The sequence below is a fragment of the Dermacentor variabilis genome, chromosome 8 (genome assembly GCF_050947875.1).
Source record: "Dermacentor variabilis isolate Ectoservices chromosome 8, ASM5094787v1, whole genome shotgun sequence".
NCBI classification, from domain to species: domain Eukaryota; kingdom Metazoa; phylum Arthropoda; class Arachnida; order Ixodida; family Ixodidae; genus Dermacentor; species Dermacentor variabilis.
Genome location: NC_134575.1, coordinates 144,543,914 through 144,553,033, shown reverse-complemented (window position 1 = coordinate 144,553,033; position 9,120 = coordinate 144,543,914). Strand labels below are relative to the sequence as shown.

The 9,120-nt window shown below is 49.5% G+C and overlaps 1 long non-coding RNA gene across 1 annotated transcript; it reads right to left on the bottom strand.

Moving 5' to 3' along the window:
• Window positions 1-7,480: 7,480 nt before the first annotated feature.
• On the bottom strand, window positions 7,481-8,756 carry LOC142591639 (uncharacterized). Its single transcript, XR_012830467.1, has 3 exons — window positions 8,675-8,756; window positions 8,243-8,339; window positions 7,481-7,821 (listed from the first exon to the last, which is right to left on the bottom strand). It is a non-coding gene; the product is annotated as an uncharacterized LOC142591639 (long non-coding RNA).
• Between the last annotated feature and the right edge of the window lie 364 nt (window positions 8,757-9,120).

Sequence of the window (9,120 nt, the reverse complement as noted above, 5' to 3'; positions counted from 1 at the left end):
AGGGCGTCAAAAGCAGTTTGGCATTCGTCCGACCATACGTAGGGAGCTCCAGAAGGAAGGAGTTGATGGAGCGGCGCCGCAATGGTGGCAAAGTTACGTATGAAGTGCCGGAAATACGAAGCTAGGCCAAGGAAGCTACGCAAGTCTTTGGCACGTTGAGGCCTGGGGAAGCGGAGGACAGTGGTAATCTTGTCGGGGTCGGGTCGAAGGCCCTCCTTGCTGACAAGGTGTCTGAGTATTTTATTGGTTTTGCTGGCGAAGTGGCCCTTTTTTGTATTCAGCTGAAAGCCAGCAGCTGAAAGGCATGTCAGGACTTCGTCGAGGCGCTGCATGTGCTGATGGAAGGTCGACGAAAATATGATGATGTCGTCAAGGTAGCATAAGCAAGTCTTCCACTTCAGGCCATGTAGTACGGTGTCAATTATCTGCTCAAATGTGGCGGGAGCATTTCACAGGCCGAACGGAATTACATTAAATTCATAAAGTCCATCGGGTGTGGCAAAGGCGGTTTTCTTCTTGTCTGCTTCGCGCATGGGTATCTGCCAGTATCCGAAGCGTAGATCAAGGCTGGAGAAATACTCCGCGCCTTGTAATGAATCTAACGCATCATCGATTCGGGGCAGGGGATATACATTTTTGCGGGTTATTTTGTTCATGGCACGGTAGTCTACGCAAAATTGCACCGAGCCGTCTTTCTTACGCACCAAAACGACAGGCGACGACCAAGGGCTTGAGGATGGGCGAATTATGCTACGTTTCAGCATGTCGGCAACGTGGGTATCGATGATCTGGCGTTCAGCGGAAGAAACGCGATATTGCCGCCGGCGCACGATGGAAGTTCCATCTGTGTGTATGCGATGAACCGTCGCAAAAGTCTGTCCCAGAAGAGGAGAGAGTACGTCGAAGGAGTCTTTATGCTTGGATAATAACGCCAGTAACTCCCCCGTCTGCCATGGCGTTAAATCGGAGCTGATGGTACTAGCGAGAACAGAAGCAGGGACCGGATTCATAGCTGTGAGTGGTTGTGAAGCAGCAGTAGTCGAGGTAAGCACAGAGACAGGCTGTGTGTCCAAGACGCACATGAGAGCGGTGCCTTTAGAAAGCAGAACTGGCTGATTGGTTGTGTTGAGTACAGCCAAAGTGGCCGTGCCGTTGGTAAAGCGAACAAGGCTGGGTGTCAGAGAAACCCCTTTGGATAAGCAACGGGCTGTCGGTACAACTAAAACGTCACCCTCGGCGATGTCAAAGTTAACTACAAGGAGTTGTTCGCGACCAGGGGGCACCATACAATCGTCAGCAGACCGTAAGCGAAGGCGTGGTTCGTGCACGTCGTCGGAATGGTCGGTCTCTGTCAAGTTGACGAGGCGTTGACGGCACGAGATGAAAGCATGACGCCGAAGAGAGAAAGTCCCACCTTAGTATAAGCATGTGAGCACAGGAAGTCAACACTGCGAACTGGATATGGTGGCGTATCCCGTCGATGGAAACTCTAACGGTGCATTGCGCCGATGGCCGAATCACAACATTATTTGCACCACGAAGAAGAGTTCCACTGTAAGGTGTAGTAACTTTGCGTAGACGAGCGCACAGCTAGCCTGAATAATGGAAATAGCTGCTCCCGTATCAAGCAATGCTAGGACTGGTACACCTTCTACACACACGAATAAAGTATTGGCCGGGCACGCTGGAGGAATTGTAGTCTGTGCGAGACATGCAGCTTTCCCTCCAAAAACTGCACCACCTAGTTTTCCGAACGGTAGTCAGGAGTGCGGGTGGCCGGTTGAAGGGGTGATGTCGAGCGTCGGAGAGGGGAGGGCGAGCGGCGGCGACCTGGACGGTAGTTGCGAGGCGCCTCGGGAGGTGCAAAAAGTGAGCGTGGGGAGAGCCGGCGCCGGTAAGGACTCGGAGGAAGCAACGGGTCTCTCTCATAAATATCGTAGCCACGGCGTTCGTCTTGTTGTCGTCTTCGGCAAAAACGCGATATGTGCCCCCGGATACCGCAATAATAACAAGTGGGGCGGGGCGTAGGCCGGGTAGTGTAAAATCCTGTGGCAGGCGGACGGGGTGGTAAAGTCGCCAGATGGTTGGGGGCAGGAGCAGGAGGTGCTGTCCGAACGAACGCTGGTTGCACAGCCGCCACCTGAGCATACGAGGTGGATGGCGAAGGAGGGCCACAGCTCGCAGCGCAGGTCATGGAGCATAGCTCCTCTTTGACGATGTCGCGCAGGCCAGGAACCGAAGGCTGAGGCTGGAGGAACGGAGGACTGAGCAGGCCACACGCTTGGAGCTCTTCGCGTATGAGTCCCAATCAGCAGACGCAGGTCGGTATCCGACGAAGGAGGCGCGTCACCGGCGACAGGTTGTACACGGATTGCCTGCAGTGCGTCCAGGTGTTGGCAAGTCGCGATCACATCGTTAACGGTATTAGGATTCTTGATCGCCAGTGCATTGAACGCGACGTGAGCAATGCCCTTGAGGATGTGACGAACAAGATCAGATTCCGTCATGGTGGCGTCAACACGGCGACAAAGGGCGAGGACGTCCGCGATATAAGAGCTGTATGTTTCCCCTGGAAGTTGCGTGCGTCCATCAAGCTATTTCTTGGCGACCTCATAGCGGACGTTGGGAGCGCCAAAAATCTGCCGAAGCTGGTGTTTGAATGCCGCCCAGTCAGGCAACGTGCTCTCGTGGTTGAGGAACCAAGTCCTGGCAACGTCAGTGAGGTAGAATGCGACGTTGCGAAGCTTGTGCATGTCATCCCACCAGTTCCACTCACTCATGCGGTCATAATTGTCCAGCCAGTCATCAATGTCGTCACTACGAAGGCCAGCAAACATCGTGGGATCGCGCTGCCGCGTGATGACGGTCGATGAAGAAACGGCCGGTGGGGCAGAGACGGTGACGCCGGAGGCTCCTGGAGGATCTTCTTGGGCCATCCCGGCAGAAAAGCGAATCAAGCGGCGACCTGAACGAAGCTCCCGGGAAACTCGAAGGCATAGAGGACCAAGGGATCGAAAACAGCCTCCACCACTTGCGAGACAGCTGTTAAGCCTCAACGGTTTATTTCGCAGCTCGCGCGCTGAAGACGAAGACGCTGGCCATGATGATGAATATATACAGATAAAGAAGATGGAGTAAAATAATGCTCACAATATATATATATATATATATATATATATATATATATATATATATATATATATATATATATATATATATATATATATATGGAAAATCGGTTATGCGGGATACCGCAAGGAGGAGGCAACATCATGAAAGGCAAAAGTTGCCATCCACCCCAATTGTAGCACGAACCTACAAAGGAAAATCATGTGAGTTTCTTAGGAAAAGATCTTCGCAGTTGAAGAAAAATGCGGCCTGGTCGGGGAATCGAAGACGAGACCAACGCCTTTCCGCGTGGTCTACCATATGAGCTAAACAGGAGGCGAGCAGATCGCAGCGCGAGGGCGAATTAATCGACAACTCGAAGGACGGGGACACAGGATATGGCAAATCATTTCTGCAGAATCCCGGAAGGTGGAGAAATCACTGCTAATGGCCAACATTTCCCTTTCGCTTCTGACTAGGGGGGGAGAAGCATGCCCTCCTCCACTCCAGTAGAAACGCCTATGACAAGCAAGATGTCACGTACGCACAGGCAAATATAGACACATCTCATTCGATGGCCACAACCACTCGCTGTCACAACGCTGGAGTGATGAAAAGCGCTGACAGCGAGAAGCGAAAGCTTCGTACAGTCTCTAGTTTTAACGGAAGAAAACCTTTGATGCCCAAATAAATGAAAACAGTCATGAAAGTACTGAAAACCTCAACTGCAGTATTGACGTTTCTAGCATGACAGACGAAATAGCCAGAATCAGTGCCTAGATCAAGTCTTGTAAGACTACTGCAGACTTGTACCGGTGGGGAAATTTACCACCTGTAGCCGAGTAGACCCTGTGTGATATATACATACCAGTGATGAGTGCCCTGAATAAACAACGTGGCCGAAACTCCGCCTGCAGCTGGTGGAGAGGCCAGACTGCAGGGCTTCAAGCGGCTTTCTGTGGACTCGAGTGGTCTTTGTCGGTACTGCAGGTGCCATATTCCTGGCTGTCAAAAGTATCAGGAGGGGGGGGCAAATGGCCTCATTTGCCCCCCCCCCATGTTCTAAGAGTACCCCCTGCCCCCCCCTCAGTAAATACTGTCACGTGGTGGTGACGTTGAAGAACACAGTATCAAATACTGTGAAAGACAACCTGTGCGAACCTGTGCCCACAAAGACAGGCTACACTTATAGCACAACGATAGCGGCGAACACAGTCGGCGATCGTCGAAAATCTGATCAGCGGGTCAAGCGCGTCGGCTTTTATACAGCAGTCGTCGAATGTGCCAGACTAATCGTTCGGGCCCGCGTGCCTTCCACAAAGTTCTACACCATTCGCGTCATGCGATGAAATCAGATAACACAAGGTTCGGCGACAACAGACAGCCGGGTAGAAGCATCGATAAATTTCCAGAAAATTCGGATACATGCAGGCGCGTCCCGCGCTGTGCGATTACACTTGTTAAGCGGCGAAACGTGGGCGCCCGATAAAGATAAGTACACGTGTCAATACCCCCCTCTTAAAAAGTATCGACCCGATGCTGCAAACAAACGAAAGTAATAAACAAAAGCACTTGTAGCACAGAAAACAAAAAGAAGATAAGGAAGTTGGTCAGCGTCCATAAAAGGGCTTCAGGCGCACCACGTGGACCGCTTCAGATCGTGCGCGGCGCCGCTGTGAATGCGAAATGCCGTCGGGCACGACCTCATAATCCAGTGCGCCAATACGTCGGATGACCTTGTAGGGTTCGAAAAAGCGTCGCAGTAGTTTCTCACTGAGTCCTCGTCGGCGTATCGGGGTCCATACCCAAACACGGTCGCCGGGCTGGTACTCCAAGCGTCGTCGGAAGTTGTAGTGTCGGCTGTCGCTACGCTGCTGGTTCTTGATCCGCAGGAGGGCGAGCTGTCGGGCTTCTTCGGCGCGCTGGAGGTAGGTAGCGACGTCAAGGTTCTCCTCGTCAGTGACGTGCGGCAGCATTGCGTCGAGCGTCGTCGTCGGGTTCCTGCCGTAGACCAGCTTGAACGGCGTGATCTGTGTTGTTTCTTGCACCGCCGCGTTGCAAGCGAATGTTACGTACGGCAGGACGGCATCCCAGGTCTTGTGTTCGACGTCGACGTACATCGCTAGCATGTCGGCGAGGCACTTATTCAGCCCCTCCGTAAGACCATTCGTCTGTGGGTGGTAGGCCGTTCTCCTCCTGTGCCTTGTCTGACTGTATTTCAGTATGGCTTGGGTGAGCTCCGCTGTAAAGGCCGTTTTTCTGTCGGTGATAAGAACTTCTGGGGCGCCATGTCCCAGCAGGATGTTTTCGACAAAGAATTTCGCCACTTCGGGCTGCGCTACCTTTCGGCAGTGCTTTTGTTTCAGCGAAGCGGGTGAGGTAGTCCGTCGCCATGACGATCCACTTATTTCCGGTTATTGACGTCGGAAAGGGTCCCAGCAAGTCCATCCCGATCTGCTGGAATGGTCGGCAAGGAGGCTCGATTGGCTGTAGTAATCCGGCTGGCCTTGTCGGCGGTGTCTTGCGTCGCTGACAGTCTCGGCATGTTCTGACATAACGGGCGACGTCGGCGGTCAGGCGCGGCCAATAATAATTTTCTTGTATCCTCGATAGTGTCCGGGAAAATGCGAGGTGTCCAGCGGTCGGATCGTCATGTAGGGCGTGCAATACTTCTGGACGAAGTCCTGACGGGACAACAAGAAGGTAATTGGCGCGGACTGGTGAGAAGTTCTTCTTCACGAGTAGATTGTTTTGAAGCGTGCAGGAAGATTTTGAAGCGTGCAGGAAGATAACGCGCAGTTTGTCATTGGGCGTTGCCTCAATGATCGGCTCCGCGAACACAGCAACAATGTAAAAAACTGCTCAGGTGGTTTCTTGGCGATCCACTGTCTCGATCATGGGTGCAAGCCTCTTGAGGATCAATGCACGATTGTTTCCCGTGGCAGAACGCAGCTCATCCGTGAGATATCTGAAGCGCAGATGATCGCGAAATTGGGTGATGCGTGTGTTAGCTTCCCGTCTCTCGCTCTCACAGAAAAAGAATTACGTTACTTGGACGCGGCGTCACATGACACGTAACCATGTTACATGACTTCGCACTTCATTTCCTTGTAAGCGCATGCGCGATCTACGTTGCCTGCCATGTATAAAATGACGCAGTGGCACAATAAACTTAGTTGAAAGTTTGCGCTTGGTGTGTAGTCTTCTTTCACGTCCGTGTCGTTTTTATGTTGCGCAATATCATTTAAGCAAGGCATGCTGAGGCACACACCACATTATGCGGAAAGCTAAAAAAAAAGGCGACTTAGTTGCGTAGCCATCTGCGCCAAATCAAGCCTGGCATTGATAACGTCACTACTGTCACCTGTCCTACCACTCTTTTTTAAGCCGCTTTCTTCGTGTTTAATATCTTTTTACCTGCTTTGACTGCCCAAGCGTCTGTGTTTTTAAGAATTTATTCCCTTCAGCTGCGCTGGTAGCTTCGCTATTGTAATTTTCACATTACCCTTTTCCTGGCGAGAAATCTGCAGGGATTGCATCAAAACACCTCAAATTTTATATTTCAGGTCTTCATCAAATGTGCCCCAGAGGAGGACGTGTACGTTAAGTATTGTTTCCATAAGTGTAACTTCAGTTTATAAAGCTTCAAGTGATTTAACTTGTTATGCATCTGTGCTTTTGTGCAGCTCCATTCTGCCATCTCCACTGTCATCCCTTCCAGCCCTTCCAGTCCGAGTCTGGTGGCCAGGTGTGCACCTCATTGTTTGCTTACCATAACGGTTACTGCAGTGAAACAGTTTATGTACAACATTCTCATTTCATTCACTTGTGCAGCTGTATACAAGCCCGGCTGCTACGCTTTTTCAAGAAATGTAAGCTGTACTAATTGTGGTGTCATTATCCACCAATAGTAGTAACATCCTATGTCTTTATATAATGCAGGTGCTCTGACCCACTGACTTTACTGATGAAGACGATTTGAGGTGGGTGGCGATTTTCAGTTTTCCTAGCTGTGGTGCATTACAGGTTCCATATCAATACACCCATTCCACAAGCCTTTCACGTATAAGAGTGGGTCCACTCTATTATGCACTGTTATGCTGCACTCCCATAGAAATGGATTAGTTTTATGTGCACACAGGTCTTGGCTTCGTTGATGTCATGACTCGCCGCAGGTGTGCAGTTTCAAGTGAATCACACACTCAACACTGCATTGCAATGTGCTGGGAAAAACGTTTAAGTGTCCTATTTAATGACTGCACGTCTAAAAACTGCAACAAGGTGTGAAACCAAGCTTTCGGGTACTAAATGAGTGTGATGTGTCTTGCTCCTTTTCATAGCAATGCAAGTAGACAAGATGTTTTTTGCACGGCATAAATGGCAGCATATTTATTTTTTCTATAGGCTCCCCAGCACATCAGAAGGTGCGGCATCTGCTGCTGGCTCTTCAGGGTAAGTTAGTGTTCACTTCCTTGTGTCGGAATATGACACCATAACAAACATTTTTTTTTTTGAGGCAGGTTGTCAACTTCACAAGCAGGAGCCGCTGCCCCAGATCCAGGGTAAGAAAGCTGTGCGCACTTTCTTTGATTGGAAGCAGACATACTTTTCCTGTGCATTTCTTGAGAGTAATGATGTGGCCTGTCCTGCAGGTCTGCCAAAAGGCGAGCATCCAATGGACCTTCCTCTCGGTACTGGCATGGTTCACATTTCCTGCAGTATTTGAATGATAATCAGTGATTGCAAGAAAACATTCCGCTGATATATTAATATGCAGGACCAAAAGAAGGCAGTCTGACAGCTTCGACGAAGCGGTGAAAGATGTCTTGGGCAGCTGCTCAGCTACGCTGTTAGAACTAAAAAAAAGAAATGCCTGCACCGGCAGATGACAGTCAGGAGGCAGCAAACTGGATAGCTGCTAAGCTGAGGATGCTACTAAATAAAAAAAGATGCGAGGTAACATTCAAAATTCACAAGCTGCTGTATGAAGCCGAAATGGAGCAGTATGAATAAATGAAATGTAAAGTGCAAGCAATCGATAATATTTTTCTATGAAAGCAAGCAATTTCGGCTTTCTTTTGACATGATAGTGTTTGTGCATGCTGACAAGTAGTTGCCTGTTATCGGAAATTACCTGCCGTCTTGCACGGGTCACGACACTTTCCTGCCATGGCACCTGGCCGTCACTCATGAAGTAGGATACCAGTCTATCCCTTACTTCCAATGCAGCCCTGTAACAGAGAACAGCACGAGATGTTCAACCTTTTCCTTCAGCTTATTCTGCCTGTCTGACTGAGGTCACAGTTCTAATGGGTGTGTTTTACTCCTCGTCGTTAGCTGTACCCACTGACTTTGTTGAAAACATGCACTACGCATGTATTTTTGCACTGTTACAACTCTTAACGCAAACTCTAATGTCATGTGTCATGTGTTAAATGGTCAAGTTAAATGAAATGTTTTGTAGGTTTCGCTGTTTGTTATTGATGAGCTTCAATTGCTTTAATGTAAATAAAGCAGGAAATGCAAACTATTACTGATTTCATGTCTTCATGGAAATAATAATTACCGAGCAGAGTGGTACCCCTGGTCAGTCCATCCAGGAAGGGCACTACTGTCGTTCCTCCATGCCCCATTTGTGACATTGCCCTCCCAGTCTTCATGGTCAACAAATCCAGGAGGGTTGTACGTTGTCCTTGAGAACAACGAATCTTTCATCGGAAAATTGTGAAGCCCCACACATGGCCTTACAATGTTCTCAGTGGTTTCTTCTGAAGCTCGAAAAGGTCTCTTCAGTATTCGCCACCTACTAGCCAGGATACCAAAACTGTTTTCTATGAGCCTCCTTGCACGACTCTGCCGGTAATTGAACACTGCCCTCTTCAAGTACTCGCTGTACTGGCTGACCCTGTTGGCATGAAGAGCTAGAAAAACAAAAGGTCAGGGCATTAAAATTACAGCATACATGTACATACTTAGATGAAAAATGCAATAGCACTAACTTCAAATCATTGA